Genomic DNA, 21973 nt, shown 5'->3' with positions numbered 1-21973 from the left:
GGCAGCAGTATTAATCGTAATTCTATTCAGTAGAGTAATGCATTTTGAACACACTTAAGAGGAAATAATGCTGTTAACTTTTCTAGTATTCTGGTCATCAGACAGTAGATTAATTAACGCCTCCCATAAGTACAAGCGAAATATAGGTGGAATTCGAATTAAAGAAAGTTTTAAAGAAAAAGAATATATATGTCGCTCGTTTCTAGTTGGTGGCCTATAATTTTCCTCGATAACTACGTTAGGCAATGGTACTGTCAAACATTCAGCATTAGGACTCATTATTGAGCAGTCATACAAAACAGAACGCTAGTAGCAGCTTTTAACATACACAGCAAGGCCTCCACCCATTCCATTGGGCCTGATTAGTTCGTTATATGCGTAATTATGCAAAACAAGACAGTCCTCATGGGTGAGCAACCAAGTCTCAGTTAATACCAATGCATGAAATTCAGTTGTTAACGAAGTAGAAAAAATGATCAAGGTGGTCGCGTTTGTTTTTAATGCTTGTAATGTTAAAGTGAACGGCTGACCACACGGGTACTGTCATCACGACTAACCCATACAAAGCGCGTAGTTAGGAACTGGATACCACACTTTCGTGTGCCTGGAGATATATATACAGTGGATATCACAATTCCGTCTTTCGTTTGTACGGCACAGCGATACCCACAGTCGGTGGCATTGTCCTCTTGCGAGTCACATTTTTGCCCTTGGCACATACATTTTGCCCTTGGCATATACGGCATTACCTCGTGCTCGTGAGTCCATGTGATGTTCAGAAACAGTTCCAGTATACATATAGACTTGAAATAATATATATTGATTTTTTATTTAATTTATTATTTTTGATTTTTATTATTATTAGGGGCGAAGTGTTGACGCCTGCTTCACTTGGTCGGCCCGGTATTGTACCCCCCCCCCCCCCCCCCCCCCCCCCACGATCGGCCCATAGTTTTGCCCACGGATACGATAGATGCACTGGGGCGCAGATGTGTACAGTTTCACTGTAGAAGACAAGTAGATGCAAAGCAATGTAGGAGTCTCAATGACGTGAAGGTTGTTAGCTTTGTCGCCTACAAATGCCTGCATCACGAGGACAAAGACGATGTACGAGTATAGTACTTGTCGAGGGAAGAATGCTGATGAGAGGTATGTGGACAGATAATTACAATACATATCTAATACATTTAAGGTTCACATCCGTTGTGTCACAGCGGCATATGCACTCTGGAGGATTAGCTAAGAATGTGTACGCATCCAGTTGCACATACCCAGTGACCCAAGTTGCCTACTAAGCGAGACAGCAGCAACAGTTCTATTTGGGCACATACCTACTGTCCCAAGTTGTTTATATGTAAATAGGCGACCAACGGGAGAGTCTTTTTGAACCAGCGCTATGGACAAGGGCGAAAAAACATTACACAAATGGCTGTATGGGCGCTGTTTCTAACCTCGTCCATAGTGCTGTTTTAAGAACACTGTCAAGATGAACGAACTCGCCCAAATCAACGTATTATTGAAAAAAAAAAGCGAAGAAATAGCTAATGAAAGCTCCACTGTAAAGCAACCTATCACCAGGATAGCCGAACCCACATTCTCTGCGGCGGCTGTTTTAGAACCTGCATCGTTGGGTATTTCTCTATGCGTACTAGATTGACACTGTGAGTGTCAGCCAACGCTGATCACGTGTATGGCGGCGGGATTGCCATAACTTTTTGACCGATTCCGTCATGTAGTATGCCCATGCCGTTACTTTAGGGGCGGGCAGGTCTTGTAAACATCTTGCTACTTGTACAGAGTTTGTACATTCATAAATCCCAAAGAACGCGAGCGTAGAGGTAGCCGCCACTATAGCTGAATTAAGGTCCGCACGCGTAATTCAGATGATGTCGGTTCGGCTCCCACCGACGGCAGGTTGCTTTTTCGTGCACTTTCGTTTCCCTCTAGCTTATAATTCCTACATTACAAATGAAATAAATATTTACGGGTGTATTTTCCTGCTTGCTATGATGTGAATAAGTATTGCGAGAAGGGCAACGGACTCGAGTAGTGAAATGGACGCCACGGCCGCGGAACAAACACAAAAAGAAATCACCGCCCAAGCACTCCATACAGCTGGTTAACCAGCAAAGCTGAAACGTGCAGCCCCATTGTTTTTCACTAGGTTAATCCCGATGGTTCATTTAACGACGGCTTGGTAAGCTGCCGAATCCTCAGTATGCAGTTGCTGCTTGCGCCCGGCTGCACGAGCCTGCTCTTGTGCCCAGGCTTCCGCATCGGCAAGGCGTAGACGAGCTCGTTCCCGATTCTTCTCGTGGCGTTGCTGATCGAAAGCTGCCTGCTCCTTAGGAGCACGTATAGCGCGTGGCCTAGCCATTTCGGAGCCGGAGATAAAACTGCTGCGCTTGCGCTCGGCTGCGACGGAGAGCAACGACGTCACTACTGGCGCAGCTAATCCGACACCACCTGGTTAGCGCAAGGCCCTATCACTCCTATTCATGACGTCATGTTACCTGGCCCAACTGCCATAGAATGGGGATGCTCCCAAGTAAGCCACAGTGATTTTGACCTCAGCGCTTTCATCACGCCAGCTTTGTGAATGGAAATTTCGGGCTAGGTAGCGTGACGTCATGGATCGGAGTAAACAGGCCCTGTGCTATCTATGTAGGGTTTGCTGATCGCGCGCCTCTTTTTCTGTTTTTTTTTTAGCATGCGCATGGGGTTGCGCCGGAGGTGTTTTCAGGGTGAAGGCGACCTACAGACGGACGGATGGACGGACGAATCGGCTAGCTATATACAGATTCGCTGTAATAAAGAAAGATATCACATCTCTCTAATCTGCAATCTCCTTCTGTTTACGTTTTACCCTCTTGTGATTGTAGTTTTTCACACGCTGCTGCTTCAGTAGACCGAAACAACTAGCCCGCAAGTGGTCGGAGTGTACGCAGTGCGAAAAGACGGGACAAGCAAGAGCGCGAACGACAAAACGCTGACCTGCGATTGTAACGCTCATTGCGTGCTGCTCAGTTCAGCGCATGTAGTCGCTTTGTCGTCCGTGTGCTTAGTTGTCTCGTCCTTTCGTGCTGTTTAAACTGTGCCATACATGAGCTAGCCCGCGTCAACCCTTTAGTTCACAACTTGTGCTCCGTGTGACATATCGTACCTACGCGGTTATCACACTCAAGCGTGTTACTGCTAAGACTTGTGAGCATTATACTGTTTTTTTTCTGAACTGTGCTTTCTGCTAGTAAACCTAAGAACCTACAAAATAAGTCAATGGCATGGATGAAAAACTACTTCTCAGTGCTCGGTGTTGCTAACAATGCGCAGACGTGCTGCTTTTACAAGCTTGGTTGCGTGTGAATTTGGTGTCACCTTAATTTAGCGCTTGTGGTTCTGTCAGTTTCAGATCCCCGCTGCGGCACCACCGCTTGACATTCCGGCTCCGCCACTGGAAGCGCACCCTGTCCTTGTTCCTCCCAGCGCTTACGACTGCAATGAACTGAAATGTGCGGCAGGCGGTGAAAACGAGAACGTTCTAATCGATGAATTTGTTGGCTATCGTCATAAACATAATGTTTTGTTGAACCATAGTTTTACTGACTGTCTGCGCGTGCTTTCAAGATATTTGATTCATTAGGTGGATAGATTAGATTATATTGCATGGCTACAAATTTTTTTAAGAGCATTCGCCATTGGCAATGGCGACGACGTTCGGAGTTTCTCATAACAAAGGTGATGCGCTTGTTTTTGCGTTGTAAGCAAACGAGAAATTTTGTTGATTAATCACCGAGTGAAGCTTTTGTGCCCCGACACCGGTGCTCCGGTAGTGAAACATATCCTTAAGCTTCCGTGATTACCCGCCGTGGTTGCTCAGTGGCTATGGTGTTAGGCTGCTGAGCACGAGGTCGCGGGATCGAATCCCGGCCACGGCGGCCGCATTTCGATGGGGGCGAAATCCGAAAACACCCGTGTACGTGCACGTTAAAGAACCCCGTTGGTCAAAATTTCCGGAGACCTCCACTACGGCGTGCCTCATAATCAGAAAGTGGTTTTGGCACGTAAAACCTCATAATTCATTTTTAAACTTCCGTGATTGAGTGCATGTTTTACAGCAAAGCTGTTTACCTGACGGACGTGTATGAGTGAGCCACATGCGTGGTTTTGTAGGAGGCAGAAGGGGGTATCTGGGCTGGCTAACGTCCGTAAAGTGAACAAAAACAGATAACGAACGATAGTATGGCGCAGATGAATAAAAGGACACGTCATTTTACCGCGCGCTTCACTTGCGCATGGAGGGGGGGGGGGGGGTGCAACCACGCTGGCCGCTAAGGCGGCCAGCGTGGTTGCGTCTGCTGTCGTTTGCCTTCAATACAACGGCGCGGCAGTCATGGCTGGAAAACACGGAGGTGTGTGCAGCAGTAGCCGCCGCGGTGTGTTAGAACCCGACTGTGCATTGCAGAGGTAGACCATTGCAACAGTTGCAGCTCTAACAAAAATGAAAAAAAAAGGGAAGACCTCGCCTTGGTTCATGGTTTTCCGAAGAACAAGACGAGTACGAGGAAAGGCGTCGACGACAACGTGCACATGCGAAAGCGCAGAACGCAGCCACTGACTTCTCCGAAGAACGTCAGCGAGAGCAGATGCGAGAGTGTAATCGTCGGCATTATGAAACACCGTTCCAGCGCGCAAATGAACACGGACGAGTAGAGAGGGAGAACAACAACGCCGGCTTGTTGTCCCAACTAACCCAGATGTCCACGCTAAGCTAATCGTCGGCGTCGAGCGCAAGCTACCGATGAAGATCGCGCACTGGAGGCCGCTCGTAAGCGTCAAGCTAGGTCGTTCGAGTTCACGTCCAAGCGACAGAAGCGTGAGTTACCACCTTCTTACGGGTTTCACTGCGGCGAATTCCAAATTCAAGAGAGTGTTTCTGGACGCGGAGTTTGGCCATAGTTGCTCGGAACTGCTTCGCTTGTATACTTTCGAGGACTTATCACTAGCTCATCGTATCTAAAAGCAAAGTCTAAGATAACTTGTGACTACATATAGTATTCGTCTTACAACGTGTGCGCACGAGTGCTCTTATCAACTCAAAGCCAAAATGCCTCCGCTTGGTTATGCATGTGTCTTTGCCGCAAATTAAGGCACACTCAGACGGAAGAAATATCGACGACGCGGGCGCTTGTGGTGCAGTCTTCTCGTCTCGTGTCCCGTTTACGTTTTGCGCTGTTGACACCGGGATGGAAAACCAACAAGCCCAAGCTGCTATTCTAGAGAAATACAACTGTTTGTTGGCCTAGTTGGTGTTTGCTGGAGGAGAGGTTCCTTCTTGCCACAAATTCTTGTGTGTTTTGTGGTAAAAAAAAAAAAAGTGTCCTTGAGCAAACACCAACTACGCCGACAAACAGTTCTGTTTAGGCATACTTTGCTGGCGTACTTTTCCAGTGTGGGAAAGCGAAATACAGGGTCACACTTGCAAACGCAAAGTGTGGGTCCACAATTATGCGGGCTTATCCTGTTGTGCAATATAACCTCCCAAAACCCTGTATAAGTGGTACTGTAAAGTGTAGAGAATACAAAATGGTTGTCGAGGGCGTGCTAAGGCCACGGGCACTGCAACCAGCTTAAGATTTATTGGTATACGTTTCGACATTTCTTTAATATGTGTTTGGATTTCAGGAACTTAGCACTTACATCTAAAAGGTAAAAGAGGCTTTGAAATATATCGTTTGATCTTTACCACGTGCAAAAGTACCGTGAAAGAATAAAAAGATTGTGACTCTCTTGTTAACTGTTTACATGGAGCGTCGAAAACTGAGTTTACTAAAACTGCGAGCTTTTGATGTCTGTTAATGCAAATAGCAGCTTGGGATAAATACAAATAGAATTTAATACAAGCACTTAAGCTACCTGTCCATTGTGATTTTAAGGAAATAGCATGAAAGAAAAGTAGTCTAATTGTGCGTTTACAAAGCAAATAGCTGGGCTCCACAAGAAAAGTTGCAGTTTCGTCCGAAAGGCGAAGCATTGGTTTCGATAGCAAATTGGTGGACAGCTAGCTATACGAAGTAACGATAGTAGTTTTATCAGCCACATAAGCGTGTAAACGTAGGCATACTAACTAAATTAACAAGCATTGTGTCACGCACACGCAAGCAAACCGCGGGAACTCGCTGTAAAAACGCTGGAGTGAGGAAGCGCGCAGCAACAGCGAGCGAAGAAGAATTTCGCGGCTTAGTTCGCATTGGGATGCGAGACGCAGCACATTCGTGCTGCGTCTCGCATATCCCCCCCCCCCCCCCCCCCCCCCCCCAATGCGAACTAAGCCGCGAAAATAAAACGCGTGGCGGACTCTGTCCGCGTCGCAGATGGCTTTTATGGTAGAGCGGCCGGGGCGGGATCCTTGCGTGCGACGGAAGACGGCGCGCTTGATCCCCGCTTTCCTCACTTACGTGCGCATCGCCGACTCACCGTCGCACGCTTTCACTCGCACATGTAGCATAAGGCTCGCGGCGATGATTTTCTCCCCCTTGGACTACGACGCGACAGCGACGGCAGTAATGCGCCTGGAGTGTTCATGTAATTGCTATCGCAATGAATGGTTTTGCTAGAATTGCAGAAGACGCAGCATTTTCAGTTTCCTCTCCGGAGAAGCCGCAATTCCGAAGTCCTTAACAGCAGGCCACGGCTTAAGCATTCCTACTCTACTTCTACGCCGGCCACCATGTCGCCGTATCTGTCGTCTAGGGCAGCACAGTCGGCTATGAGACTAGGAGACTTCTGAGCTCAGGGTCACGCGTTCAAGCTCCACGTTAAGCTTCATTGTGGAGATGTGAATTTTTCGGATCCGGTCACGGCCTCAAAAAGGAGCTACTGCCTCAAGAAAGACATCGAGGCTCCAAACTGTAGAGGTTTTCTTCTGGCGAAGCCAGGCGAGATCGGAGAACTGGGCGTTTCGAGCGTGCGCACTAGTTTCGAGTGGTGACGTAACTTCATAGCGCTCCTAGATATGACGTCGTCTGAGCCATCGCCTGCAGAAAAGCCGCGCGCCATGTTTGAGAGTCGATCCACAGGTCTGTAATACATAAAAAAAATATCAACAGCAAATTTTCTTCCTTTTTCTCGACTGACTTTCTGCAAGCTCTCAGTGAGCGCACACCGCTACCACGTGGAGAACTATACTGTTTCCAGGTGAACAGAGCGCCGTCTTCGTCCGCACCATTTCTTGTCGCCTGCACATGCACAGAGCGCGACAGCTGAGCGGTTAACGCGTAGGCCTTCCAGATGCACTTCGCCGCAGAGTCACGCGGTAAACCTTTTCTTCATCGTATGGTAAGGGTGACGAGGAGAATGAAGTGGTTTGGCATCAGTGGCGGCATGACGATGACGACGTTACGGTAAGGACGGCCCGGACGAAACGGCAAACAAAGTTTCGGGCCTGCAAACTCGGATTTGACCTCTTCGCAACATTCGCAGAAAATAATGGCAACGTGACGTCGCTTGCACATTTGCCGTCATGCTGGTGTCATAGTCGGGCGAGACTGAATAGAACTAAGGTTTCGCTATCATATGGCGCTGGCGTCCATTCTTTTTTTTTTTGGGGGGGGGGGGACCAGCGTTTGCTTGAGGTGCCGAGGTAAGTGTTGGTCTAGCCTAAGAAGTCTCGAAGTGTTGACGTAGTTAGACATATATATTGCAGAGCCTTGACTTCAAAATAAGGGCCATTAGCTCTCTGTAAAGAAATCAACTTTTTCGCATTACTACAGAGAATATGTCGAGGTGTCTGGATTGTTGCACTGCAATACTGTACTGGTAAATGAAAACGTCACACAATATATAAGAAAATATCTGCGATTTTGCATGCCAAAAGCACGATATGATTAACAGGCGAGCCGTGGTGTGGGACTCCGGAATAATTTTGACCGCCTGGGTTCTTTAACTAAGTAGACAAGAGATTTTTAAGGCGGAAGCCTTTAATGGCTCATTGTCAAGGTTATCTGCCATTAGCAGAAACTGTCGCAGTTTTTCGGCCTCCTGATTGGTCTCCTCTGTGTCGTGACGTCACTGTGGCTAGGCGCAGGTGTGCGCCTCCTGATTGGCTCGCGTGCGTCACGTCACTGTCGTCAAGTGCGGGTGTCTGGGTGGTTCGGCGCCGCGCGGGATGACTCACTCATCCCGCGCCTTTTCTTTTACCACAAATTAAAACACACAAGAATTTTTGGCAAAAAGGAACCTCTCCTTCAGCAAACACCAACTAGGCCAACAAACAGTTGTATTTCGCACGCGAGGCGTCGAACACTCGGCTCGCGTGGCGGCCGTGTGTTCGACGGTGCGCCCTGACGTCACTGTCGCGAAGCGCGCTTGGCGACCGTCTGCTTGGGTGTGGTGTGGCGGCGGTGGCGGCAGTTTACTTTGTGGTATCGTGTTGGAAGGATGCCTCGTGTCGCCAAACTGTCTCCCAACACGTGACGTGCGGCAGCCGCCGAACGCAAGCGGCGCTCAAGAGAGGCTGAGCGTATACGTCGCATGCATCAGGGCAGCGAGGTGCGTCCAACACTACCGAGTCCAGGGACGCGACGGGCCAACGCAAGAGAGGCAATGCGTTTGAAGCGACTCGCTGCATCTCCGGGTACCAAGACAAATGAAGCTCGGAAGCGCCGTGACTGCCATCTTGCCGCGGCAAGCCGAGCAAGTACAAGTCAATCGAGCGAAGTAGATGATGAGCATGGCCAACTACACCCCGACACCGCCATGGAAGACGCGTATCCTCCTGATCCACAAACGGCGCTGCAACAGTTCGGCGCTGCAAAGCAGCCATCCAGGATTCGGACCCACTAAAGCACAAGGAGTTCACCGGCGATGAGTTGCAAGTGGAACCCACGACCTTTGGTGTTAACTACGGCGAAGTTAAGACGCAGGTAAATAAGGTAGCGTCAGTTAAGGAACTCGAACCCACGACCTTTGGTGGGAGAAAACAAGTAATAAGTAATAAGAGGTATTCTAATGAGAATGTCAAGTTGGAAACTAACGAAGATTTTCTTTTAAACACGGGCCTTGAACTCTTTCCCGCTAAATCAGAGCTACTGTTATACCGCCAGTCCAGACAGGGGGTCAGAAATCTTGCGCCTCTGGAAATTCTGCCGATAGATGCCGATAAATACCGAGGAAGGACTCGATCAAGATACTAGGTCTCCACATTGATGCTAAGGGCTGTAACTCGACGGCCCTGAACAGGCTCACTGGACAGGCTAGTCATGTCCTAAGACTTGTAGCCCGCGTCTCAAATTGAAGAGGCGGTCTCAAAGAGGATAATTTGCTCAGAGTTTATCAGGCATTCTTCCTGAGTCGTGTCATCTACATCGCGCCGTACCTTAATTGGCGTAAAGCGGAAAAGGCCAAGCTCGACTCCCTAATCAGAACCGGCCTCAAGCGCGTGCTCAGCCTTCCGCAGTCCATAAGCACTGAGAAGCTGCTGGAGCTGGGACTCCCTAACACCATCGATGAGCTAATAGAAGCTGACACACGGCTCAGATAATGAGACTGTCATCCATTAAGCCAGGGATTAAGATTTTAGTAGAAGCAGGAATCCAACCTAGACATGAACCGACAACCAAAGTTAGGTTGACCCGGGAAACCAGAGCTCGCATCATGGTTGACCCCGTCCCGCGAAACATCCACCCAGTGCATAACGAGGGTAGAAGATTCGCGAGAGCCAAGGCCATCCTTAAAAATATTAGTCAGCAGAAACTAGATGCCCTCTTTGTCGATGCTGCCAGATATGACAGTGGGGATAACTTCGCTGTCTCGGTGGTAGACGCGGGGGGCAACCTGGTCAATACAGCCTCTGTTTATACGAAGTTTGCTCATGTGACGGAGGAAGCGGCGATCGCTCTGGCTTTTCACAGCTCAAAAGTTCCCTCTATCGTCTTCTCGGCCTCGCGCACACCGGTTAGATCCTTCTCGTCGGCCCTCACATCTGAACAAGCGAACAGTATTGTGATTAAAGCTTATCAAAGGATCAGGAAGAACACCGAAGGAGGACGCCAAATCTCGTGGTTCCCAGCCCATCTAGATAGCTCAATTAAGCCGCTTGGATGTAATCCGAACGAGCAGGTCCACCGGAGAGCGCGCGATTTCACGCACCACGCTGTCGCGGGTAGCCAGGCTTGGAACGAGGTCAACATCCACAAAGATCCATTATGTACTTTCCACGAAATTGTTTCCCATTATCGACTAGGCAGGCGGACATTTCCACCCCCTCACCCCAAATTGAACAAACCTCAGGCTACCACACTCAGACTCCTACAAACCCGTTCGTATCCCACTCCTTGGTCCCCTAACAAGATACATCCTAAACACTCACAGTCGTGCACCAAATGTGGTGATGAATCATGCTCCTTTGACCACATGCTCTGGCTGTGCCCAGCCCTTAACGCCTCTCCACCCATCACGAAAGAACAACGGCAGGAATCTCTCAAGAGCAGCAATCTCCAGATTCAACTCCAGGCTGTCATGAGGGCCCACGACATTGCGGCAGGACTTGATCTCCCGGTTCCATCGTGGGCGCAGCCACCGACTTGATCTTCGGGAGCCTTCGGTTTTGGCTCCCCGAGGTCTCAGTGCCTCAGGACTCAAATAAAGTTCTTTTCATGTCCTGTCTTGAGCGCGCAGGCTTTCGCCTTCACCCTCTTTGGCGTATGTTAAAGTGACTGCCAATATTCAGAACCGTTTGAACGTCTTCGAGCTGGACCCGACATAATACGATGCACTAAAAGGACGACGGATTCTTTTGAAATATGTCTTTACTGAAAGTTTCGGCTGTTTGGTCAGCCTTCATCAGTAAAACACATGTACAATCCGTACGCGTCTCTGAAAACACTGTTCAAGAAGAGGGGCACACCATCTGCGCTGATCGAAACTACTACCGCGCATCACATATCATCATCAATGCCGCCACGGTACTCACACGCGACCACCAGCTGGCGCAGCAAGTGGACATAGCCCTGGCAATGCTCGACGACAAATGAAAGACAATATTCAGCGATTCGAGACCGGCCATCAAAGTGTTCGAGAGAGGAGTAGTCTCCGACCAGGCGCTACGTGTCCTCTGGGGCGCTGATCCGAGCGCCATCAAACACAACACCGTCATCTGGTTTCCCGCTCACCTGGGTCGGATCCCGGGCGCCCCGCCCAACCTCAACGAGACAGCCCACGACGCTGCGCGCGCGCTTACCGACTGTGCCGTCACCCCCGGGCAACCGCGTCTCGATGAGTTGGAGGCGAACAGGGACGCCCCAGTAACCTACAATGAAACCACCAAACACTTTTGCTTGGGACGACGTCTCTTTCCGCCCCCGGACACCAAACTAAACAGGCCGCAGGCTCTAACGCTGCGCTTGTTACAAACACATACCAATCCCAACCCCGCCACCTCCCGCGTAATCTACCCAGACGTCTATCCCGACGATGCGTGCCCCTCGTGCGGGGTCATGGCGACACTCGCACACGTGCTCTGGGAGTGCAGAAACGCTCCGCCACCTCCGACAAGTGGGAGAAGACCCTAAGAAGCCCGCTCCTACAAGACCAGCAATGAGCCGTCAAGCAGGCTCGCGCAGCGGCCGCCAAGTACTCCCTGTCGGTCCCTGCGTGGGAGACGCCCACTGCGCGCTGACGTGCGTTCTGCAGGACCTTTATTAAAGTTTGTCCAATCCAATAAAAGATACTAAGCCGATGTGTGCGGAATAGAAACAGGACTCTACGATAAGTGTGACAAGCCACAATGATCATGGATACTGAAAAAAGATGGACACGTGTACACATCTATAAGTGCAAAGCAAAGACAACTAAAGAGGCAATTCTAAGTGCAATATCACTTATTTAGAATAACTCACAATGCGCACACAAAGTGACCAACACAGAGCACACAGTTAAAACGATATTCATACGAAACGTAGTCAAAATGTAGAGCGTAACGCGTGCGCAATGCAACGATGTAATAAAGGCTATGTGTTAGGATGACAGCAAGGACAACGCAAGAGCATCACATGCGTAATGTTAAGACTTGGGTTCGTATTCCACCTGCAGCCAGTTGTTTTATTCATCCGTGTTAATTTTCGTTTATTTATAATTTATTTCAGTTAACATAACTGTTGTCTTTGGTGTCATTGTTTGTTGGATTCTTATGAAAAGACTAATAAAAAATCAGGTCCCTCGGTTTCCTTTCTTCTCGTTCATTACGTAGCTAGGGTCTCGAATCCGGCAGCATTAAGGCCTTCAGGTAGCATGCGGGGGTTTATTGATCAGTTGCTTTCACCGAAAAGATGCTCACGTAGACGTGACGCCTGTGGCAGAAAGCCGTTTCCACAACCACCGCTAAGGCTGTGAGTGATGGCGCTCGCTAACACTGCCACAGTTAGGCCTGGCAGATAAGCATAAATACCCTAGAAAGTGAATGCGAAAGCGGCGCCGAGGTAGATCAATTGATAAGAGCATCACACGCGTAATGCGAGGAGTTGGGTTCATATCCCGCCTGCGGCCAGTTGTTTTTCCAGCCACAATAATTTATGTATTTCGCGTTTCTTTAATTCAATTAAGAACTACAAATAAGTTCCCCCTTATGGTGTCTTTGGTGTCATTGCGGAGTTCTTATGATATCACTATATATATATATATATATATATATATATATATATATATATATATATATATATATATATATATATATATATATATAGATGTATATATATAATAAGAAGCAAACAAACAATGACACCAAGGGGACAACATAGGGGAAATTACTTGTACTTATTAATTTAAAATAAAGAAATTATAACTTCTTCATCGAATCGAAACTTCTTGCCGCAGGTAGGAAACGATCCCACGTCTTCTCATTACGCGTGCGATGCTACACACACACACACACACACACACACACAAACACACACACGCAAACACACACACACACACACACACACACACACACACACACGCAAACACACACACACACACACACACACACACACACACACACACACACACACACACACACACACACACATATATATATATATATATATATATATATATATATATATATATATATATATATATATATATATATATATACATATACATGTGGACTGTTTCACTCCGATATGCGTTGTAATTAGGAAAACGTCACACTAAATGAAAAAAAAAAATGTGGTGTCAGTAGTCGAGTGGTTGGTGCGTCGTGCCCAATTGCTTATCAATGTCAAAGATATGGCGATGGTTGGACTTCGAGCCTCTTGTTAAGGAAGTCAATTGAAATCTAAACTGCCTTCTGCGTTATTGGAGTATTAGAACATTATCAGCTTGCATGAACTCAGAAGGAGAGTCGGTCTGCGATAGTTTTTGCTGTAAGGGTGTAAAGTTTAGCGCCAGCAATCCAGCGCTCCGGGCGGAATACTTTTTTAAGTTCGCACACAGTTACGCTTGCACACATATTGTGAAATTGGGAAGAACAAAATTGTAACCATCTTCGTATATTGCTGATGAGCGTCGTGAAATCATAACCCCGCCATCGTCACAGATGCTGAGCGTTCCTTGCAGCTTCGCCATGAATAAAGTTCGCAGGCATTAAGGGAGGGACTTTTTCTCCGTCTTCGTCGGCGTAATAAATCTTCGATATTGGTTCTTCATCTGCGAAAAGTAGTGAGGAATCAGATTTTAGAACAATATTATAGCGGAAGCCAATATATATTATGTAAATTTTGAAGAAATGGTAAATAGTGTGTACGTGCTGGCTGATAACACACCTTAACAAAGTATTACACCCGCAAAAAGACGACGTAATAGTAATGCCGTCAGGTAGGTGTAAACAATAGACAATGACACTAGACAATTAGAGGGATGCCCTGTTGCTGAGCAAGCTGCTTGAATACGGTTTAGTGCGGAACCAAGCTAAAACAGGCGCACGCGCGCTCACACAAACGCACACACGCACATACACACACACGAGCGCGAACGCACACACGCACGCGCGCGCGCGCGCACGGTATAAGCAAGCTGTTGTATTTTCATGAGTTCATGCCTATTCGAAATAAAAGCTCACTCGTGAGAGTACTGCTGCTGCGATATAAACTATTACTTGCGCCTGTGCCAATGGAAACACAAAGGTGTCAGTTATATTGTGCAAAATATAGACTTTTTCCATTTTTCTTTACGCCTAGCGCCCAATATATACATCGTTATAATCATACTTAAAGCCATTACCCGTGGTAATTCTTTATTTGCCCAACTGCAACGTGGTGATTGATGTCATCATCATCATCATCAGCCTGGCTACGCCCACTACAGGGCAAAGGCCTCTCCCATACTTCTCCAATTACCCCGGTCATGTACTAATTGTGGCCATGTTGTCCCTAAAGACTTCTTAATCTCATCCGCCCACCTAACTTTCTGCCGCCCCTTGCTACGCTTCCCTTCCCTTGGAATCCAGTCCGTAAGCCTTAATGACCATCGGTTATCTTCCCTCCTCATTATACATGTCCTGCCCATGCTCATTTCTTTTTCTTGATTTGAACTAAGATGTCATTAACTCGCGTTTCTTTCCCTCACCCAATCTGCTCTTTTCTTATCCCTTAACGTTACACCCATCATTCTTCTTTCCATAGCTCCTTGCGCCGTCCTCAATTTAAGTAGAACCCTTTTCGTAAGCCTCCAAGTTTCTGCCCCGTACGTGAGTACTGGTAAGACACAGCTGTTATAGACTTTTTTCTTGAGGGATAATGGCAACCTGCTGTTCATGATCTGAGAATGCCTGCCAAACGCACCCCAGCCCATTCGTATTCTTCTTATTATTTCAGTTTCACAATCCGGATCCGCTGTCACTACCTGCCCTAAGTAGATGTATTCCCTTACCACTTCCAGTGCCTCGCTACCTATCGTAAATGCTGTTCTCTTCCGGGACTGTTAAACATTACTTTAGTTTTCCGCAGATTAATTTTTAGACCCACCCTTCGCTTTGCCTCTCCAGGTCAGTGAGCATGCATTGAAGTTGGTTCCCTGAGTTACTAAGCAAGGCAATATCACCAGCGAATCGCAAGTTACTAAGGTATTCTTCATTAACTCTTATCCCCAATTCTTCCCAATCCAGGTCCCTGAATACCTCCTGTAAACACGCTCTGAATAGCATTGGAGAGATCGTATCTCCCTGTCTGACGCCTTTCTTTATTGGGATTTTGTTGCTTTCTTTATGAAGGACTACGGTTGCTGTGGAGCCGCTATAGACATCTTTCAGTACTTACAACTGAGGTGAAACAGCGCGAAAAAGACGAGGACACAAGGGAACAAATACCACAGACAAGACAATACCACAGCGCTCGTCTGTGGTATTTGTTTCCTTGTGTCCTCGTCTTTTTCGCGCTGTTTCACCTCAGTACTAAGTATGAACCAACTAGCCCTCATCAAGATCTTACTAATGCATCTTTCAGTATTTTTACATATGGTTCGTCTACACCCTGATTCCGTAATGCCTGCATGATTGCTGAGGTTTCGACTGAATCAAATGCTTTCCCGTAATCAATGAAAGCTATATATAAGGGTTGGTTATATTCTGCACATTTCTCTATCACCTGATTGATAGTGTGAATATGGTGTATTGTTGAGTAGCCTTTACGGAATCCTGCCTGGTCCTTTGGTTGATGGAAGTCTAACGTATTCCTGATTTTATTTGCACTTACCTTAGTAAACACTTTGTAGGCAAGGAACAGTAAGCTGATCGGTCTATAATTTTTCAAGTCTTTGGCCTCCCCTTTCTTATGGATTAGGATTATGTTAGCGTTCTTCCAAGATTCCTGTACGCTCGAAGTCATGAGGCATTGCGTATACAGGGTGGCCAGTTTTTCTAGAACAATGTGCCCACCATCCGTCAACAAATCTACTGTTACATGATCGTCCCCAGCTGCCTTCCCCCTTTGCATAGCTCCCAAGGCTTTCTTTACTTCTTCCGGCGTTACTTGTGGGATTTCGAATTCCTCTAGACTATTTTCTCTTCCATTATCGTCGTGGATACCACTGGTACTGTATAAATCTCTACAGAAATCCTCAGCCACTTGAACTGTCTCATCCATATTAGTAATGATATTGCCGGCTTTGTCTCTTAACGCATAGATCTGATTCTTGCCTATTTCTAGTTTCTTCTTCACTGCTTTTAGGCTTCCTCCGTTCCTGAGAGCATGTTAAATTCTATCCATATTATACTTCCTTATGTCAGCTGTCTTACGCTTGTTGATTAACTTGGAATGTTCTGCCAGTTCTATTCTAGCTCTAGGGTTAGATGCTTTTATACGTTGGCCTTTCTTGATCAGATCTTTCGTCTCCTGCGATAGCTTACTGGTATCCTGTCTAACGGAGTAACCGTGCACTGACTTCTATTGCACATTCCTTAATGATGCCCACAAAATTGTCGTTCATATCTTCAACACTAATTTCCTCTTCCTGAGTTAAGGCCGAATACCTGCCCTGCCCTCAGTCCCCAGCAGCTGCGAAGGAACTGACCACGGCGGCGGTCAGACCTGCGACGCAGCAGAGGGTGCTAAGAATCCCTGTTTCCGGACAGGCCGCCATTGGAATCTGAACCTGGTGATTGGTGTACTACTTCTCTATTTTGTACTTAAGAACTTGATAACGATAAAATAAATTTGAGATCATGTAAAGATGTGAAGAATATTACGATGAATCACCCGCTCATTGTTGACCTAAATTTGCCACCTATGCTTTGACAGTGAACGTCGTCTGAGGTTGTTCTCGCATCGCTTTTCTTCAGAAGCAGCGCTAACCATGGGCGCTTTGTAGGCCAAAGATGTGCGCTTGTGTCACGCCGTGTAGAAGAAAGGAAGACTGTGAAACTTTGTATCTCGCTCTGGTCAAATGCGGTGTAAGTATATAAGAAAGTATAGAGCATATCCTGTACTCTATCCCACACAATCATTTGTACGGGGATTGCACAAGCCAGAGATTGCTTTTTAAACAAGAAATATCTGATGACTCACCAGGCTTTGGGATGAGCCAATACATTGCGGCCAATAGGATGATGATGGTGCCGATAATTTCGAATATTAAGCAGCAAGTTCCAACAAATTGGCTGAATTGCCACATTCTGCAAGAAAACCAAACGTAACAGTTAAGCGGGCTATCATTTTGCGTGTCTAACCTGGGAAGGCTTTTTAGCAATTTACAGAGAGAAATATGCTGATACTTTGTGGTGTCTGATAAGTGAACGAAAAGATTAGCATATACCGCGTGTTTTATTTTCCTTCTTTAATTCGAACAATTTTCAAAAATTGCATGAAGCTAATAGCGCGATTCGATGGACTGCCTTAATAAGCGGACGTTATTTGGGCGACAAATTGCAACGTTACGGTTGCAATTTGTCGAGAAGTACACTAATAAACACTAATAACATTGTTAATTATTCACTTTAGGGCAAATCCTACAGTTGCGAAATCTAACTGAACCAGGAGAGAAGCAATTTCAGCTAAGCACAAATCCTGAGACTAGAGCCACTTTCGAAATATCCGGCGATAAAATCTGCTCAAAAATACATTCACGTTACAATTAAGATCATCCCGAACTACTTCACTCATGGTACAGATAAACTGCTAGCTGGAACACCAATGTATTTCTTAGCATTTAAGGTCGGATGTCTCCAAAGTGCTGCTATCCTTACGATTTCTGCTAAGTAAATATGGTTTAGCCCTGCCTGGCTTTAATTGCAGCGCTGCTGCTTGGTTTCAATTTCTAGATTACAACATGTACCCTAAAGTGAATAAATAAGACGTTACTTAGTTACTCTTTTCCCTTAGCCACCTGGAAATTGCGATTTGCCGCGCCAGTAACGTCCGCCTCTTCAAGAGATCCCCTGAAAGGTTTGAATTGCACAAACATTCCGTCGCAGATGGTTTGTGATAGAAATTGGTTCAAAACTTGAAGAAAACAAGAAAGCAGAAAAAAAGGAAAGGAAGAAAAAAATGGAAGAAAGAAACAGACAATAAAACAGGCGGTACGTTCGGTAGACAGACATAGTATCGACAAAAATGGGAGTGAACGTTGAAACTCGGTCGCTTTACGCCCCTTCCTAAAGCAACTTTTTAAAAGTACATTTTGAAGATTGGTGGCGTCTGTGAAGTTAGCCTTCCGGGAAAGTTTGCCCCAGTTGCGTTTGTGTAAAATTCTTTTAATTTGTACTACACGTGACCCCATGATGGAGATATAAGGTGTAAAGTTTGTAAGGTCAATTCCTTTACCACCCTTGTTTTCTCATCTCGCGGCACTCCGACTGACTGATCCCAGTGGTGACACTGGCACGACGGCGCTCGAGTCATGTTTGATACAATTACGATCGCGGAAAAGATCGAGAAATGGAGCGCTAGAAAATGCGACCCTTATTGGACGCCTTCCCTTCTGTCTTCGTTTTTTCTTGTTCTTCATACTGTGGTCGTAGCTTTGGCACGTAAAATCCAAGAATCTAATTTAAATTTCGTTTTCCTTACGCTTTTAGGCCAATCATGGACACTATTTCGTTTCCGCCGCGCACTGTGGTCACGTGACCTTTCTCCTTTGCCACCGCTGTGTACGAGTGTAGCCCGCTCTGACTGAAGTACAGTTAGATATTTCTAATAGCTTAAATCAATATTGTCAAGCGTGTTTCATTCGCAATCTCAATAATTCCCTTTATTCCGATAGCGGCGGAAAATATATCTGAAGACACCTGAACGCTTGTGAGTTACGAATATGAAAGCATTAATGGGCCGTTGAACGGCGCTGAGCGGTACTTTGACTTTTGCGCTGCGTCTAATGTACCATAGCGGCAGTGGCGTGGCTAGGTCGTCTGGCACCCGGGGCTCTTAGATCTTTTGTCAAACCTCCCTCCTCCCCCCCTCCCCCTTCCGTGTATAGTCATGAAGTCGAGTATATCGAAATACTTCAGAAAAAGGGGGGGAGGGATGTTTTAGCACCAGCACAGCCACCTTAGATACCTCTCCCCCCCCCCCCACCCCTCTTCGCTTTCGTTCCCAGAGATCGCGAATGTAGCAGGTATACTACACACTGTTTTATTTCTGCACCAAATAACACAGGGTACTGCATTTATAACTTGTGAATTTGCACATGTGCTGTAAGACTGCAAGGCTTGGCAGCCAGTACAGATGTGGCATCGCGACAAATATGGCACACAAGTAACAAAAATATTTTAATGAAACGTTTAAAAGTCTTGTTTATGTATTAAAAACAAAAATATTGCATTTGCAAAATTGAAGCCTGACAGTCCTATGTTGCCCAACAGCAACTTCACAAAAATCGTCGTAGGTACTACGGGGTGCAGTATTTTGGCTGTGGGCAGCCAAAATACTGCAGTGAACCAAAAAGAAACAATCATGTGTCAATGACGCTCATCTCCCCACCTAATTAGAAAATGCCACCTACTTCCCTGCTGCACAGGTGTCAATGCTATCACAATTACGAGTTCTCTTCATTCTGATTAAAGCCTTTATTTCCTGCTACTGGCAAACGTCCTTATGCGAGCTGCGGTACCACTGCAAGGTTAGTAACGGCATAGAGCACGCTTCGCGTCGATTCCTGGCGTCACCATGCGAAAAGAGAGAGAGAGAGAGGGCAGCGATGAAGCCAGTGCCAGCGAAAGCTTCCGTTACTGTAGGTCTGCACGTGCAATGGAGAGGACAGAGAGATCGATGTCACTGGTGCACTATTTCGTATTTCTTTCGGTTCTGCCATAGTGGGCCGCCCTCTGTGCCAAAGTACTGCAGGCTCCAGCACGCACCCAAGACGATTGTGTTTAGAGAAGTTTCTGCAGAGTTAATATTATGACTTTGGTTCCTGAATTCCGGAATTGCAATGTTTCCTCTATAATTGCTAATTAAGCAGTTATTTAAGATATCCTTATTCGTTACACGCAGTATTTTGCACTATACCGAGTTCCTAGTGGCCACAAGACACAAAAGTGACCTTTATAAAATTCCACGCAGCTGAAACAAGACATTGCATTTGTGACATAAGTCACACAAGAACAACAAAATTATAAAGAGACGGTTAGCTAGGACTAGGAGACAGTGTTTTTATTCGACACCGCGAAACTGATACAACATTAATACACACGATGCAACACAGGAGGATCTCCTCTTGCTGATGTTCTTCTTCGTCTTAACAGCGCGGACTAAACGGAAGAGGGCATCGGTCTTCAAACATATAAGACCCGTCGAAGAGCGCCCGGGCCGAGAGCGAGGATAGCGTGGCATCGCGGGGATGCCCTCTTCCCTCACACTACACTTGGAGCTTGGCGTCATTGGCGCATCAGCAGCTGTTCCCTTTCGCCGGCTCTGATCCGCCAAGGCGCTGCTCATGACGTGGCCACTGCGGCTCACGTGGCCTCGGAGCCGATGGGGAGGAACTCCGTGAACGCTCGTTCGTAACGCGGCGTCGCCGCCAATAGCAATGCGAGCTTAGGTGCCGTTTCGTTGTTAGAGATGACAGACGCCAGGTTTTCTGCTCAATGGGCCATTTGACAATTTCACATCAAAAACGCTCGTATACCTTACATTGGGTGCACTTGAAGAACACCCTAAACTTAATCCGGAGCCATCCACTGTATTTCACCCGTATAACCAACTGTGCAATTTATATATGCGCACGTTGAACCCCACAATTTAGCAATTCGCTTTCGCCTGACTTTGTTATCATGTTTCAGATACTGGTTGTCGCATGACAGCGTGCTCGCAATACCAGGCAATACATTGTTCTTGAACGTCGCTGTTCTTTCCAGAAAGACGGGGAGTCGTCGTGTTAGCCTGTAGGTGCGCCAATAGATGATTGTTGCACGTTCGCGAATTTACCTCGCCGCCATGAGCGCATCTCGAAGGTTCTATAAAAGCGGCCAAACGCAAGCATTCCTTTCGACGACCACCGACCGCACTTGTTATTATCGTCGCCACGGAGCTGTATCCTTAAGAAATCCCAAGTTGGCATAAAAAGCAGTTTATGCAGTTTATTCCTGCCATCTCCGCTTGCCTGCGTGCACTTCTTCACACGCACGGGGCAATATTCGCTGAACGCGCCACATCGGTTTGTAGAAAGGTGCGTTGTTTAATCTAGAAAACTGTTGCCGCGCTTATATCGGTACGTTTAATATGATTTACCCCCTAATTGAGCCATACACTTTGTTTTCTCCCTTGGAGGCAGTGTACTAGTTCGCCATTTCTGGAAACCTCTAGTTTGTCTCATTTTTATTTTATATGCAGCTATTCTTCTAACAGCTGGACTTTGATAATTTTTCGGGACCCCTCCCTTCCTCCTCTATCTACACCACATTTTTGTGACTCCTCTAATCAGTTCCGGGAAGTATGCATTCCCAGGCGGGTTTCGTCTACATTCTAATTATTATTATTATTATTATTATTATTATTATTATTATTATTATTATTATTATTCCAGCTGTGGGACTTAAACTTCGGCTTGTCGTCCAGTAAGCACTTATCTCATTATTTCGGCGAAACTTCCCCAGCACGCCGGTGCCCCCGGTCAAAGCTACTGCGCGTGCGCTGCTACTTGCTCAACGAAAAAGTGTCTGCCACGCCCCCCTGCTCGTTGTAGTAGTTGCTTCTGGCTGCTCTCTGCGAGGCGACGACGACACACTGGCAGTTTCAGTGGCAATTACGGCGGGCCTCGGGCGACTTCTGCGCTTCTTCTGGTGAGCGATTCTCGTCGTCTTTTGTTTCGACAAGAATTCCTTCAATTAAGTTTTCTCGGACTGCCGCCAGTTTTGTAGACTCGTTTCTCGGCTAGCTGTCTATTTTTTTTCTCTCTTAATTAGTTTACACTGCACGATGAGAAAATATAACTGCGTCGCTTGTCGTAAGACAGCCTACCGATGGAAAAATATGTGCGGAATACAAATTTTCGTATAATCTCTAAAAGC

The 21973-nt window shown here is 46.7% G+C and overlaps 1 protein-coding gene across 10 annotated transcripts in view; it reads left to right on the top strand.

Annotated features, from left to right (window-relative positions):
* LOC142578718 (uncharacterized) overlaps positions 1–3588 on the top strand; it is a 78902-nt gene extending 75314 nt beyond the window's left edge. For all 10 annotated transcript variants that reach the window (XR_012827299.1, XR_012827297.1, XR_012827295.1 and 7 more), the window contains one exon: positions 3404–3588. The gene's annotated coding sequence lies outside the window, so the exon portion shown is untranslated. The remainder of the gene's footprint in view (positions 1–3403) is intronic.
* The last annotated feature ends 18385 nt before the right edge of the window (positions 3589–21973 follow it).

The sequence above is a fragment of the Dermacentor variabilis genome, chromosome 4 (genome assembly GCF_050947875.1).
Source record: "Dermacentor variabilis isolate Ectoservices chromosome 4, ASM5094787v1, whole genome shotgun sequence".
Classification (NCBI taxonomy): domain Eukaryota; kingdom Metazoa; phylum Arthropoda; class Arachnida; order Ixodida; family Ixodidae; genus Dermacentor; species Dermacentor variabilis.
The sequence above is the reverse complement of the archived record's forward strand: the minus strand, read 5'-3'. Positions and strand labels throughout refer to the sequence as shown.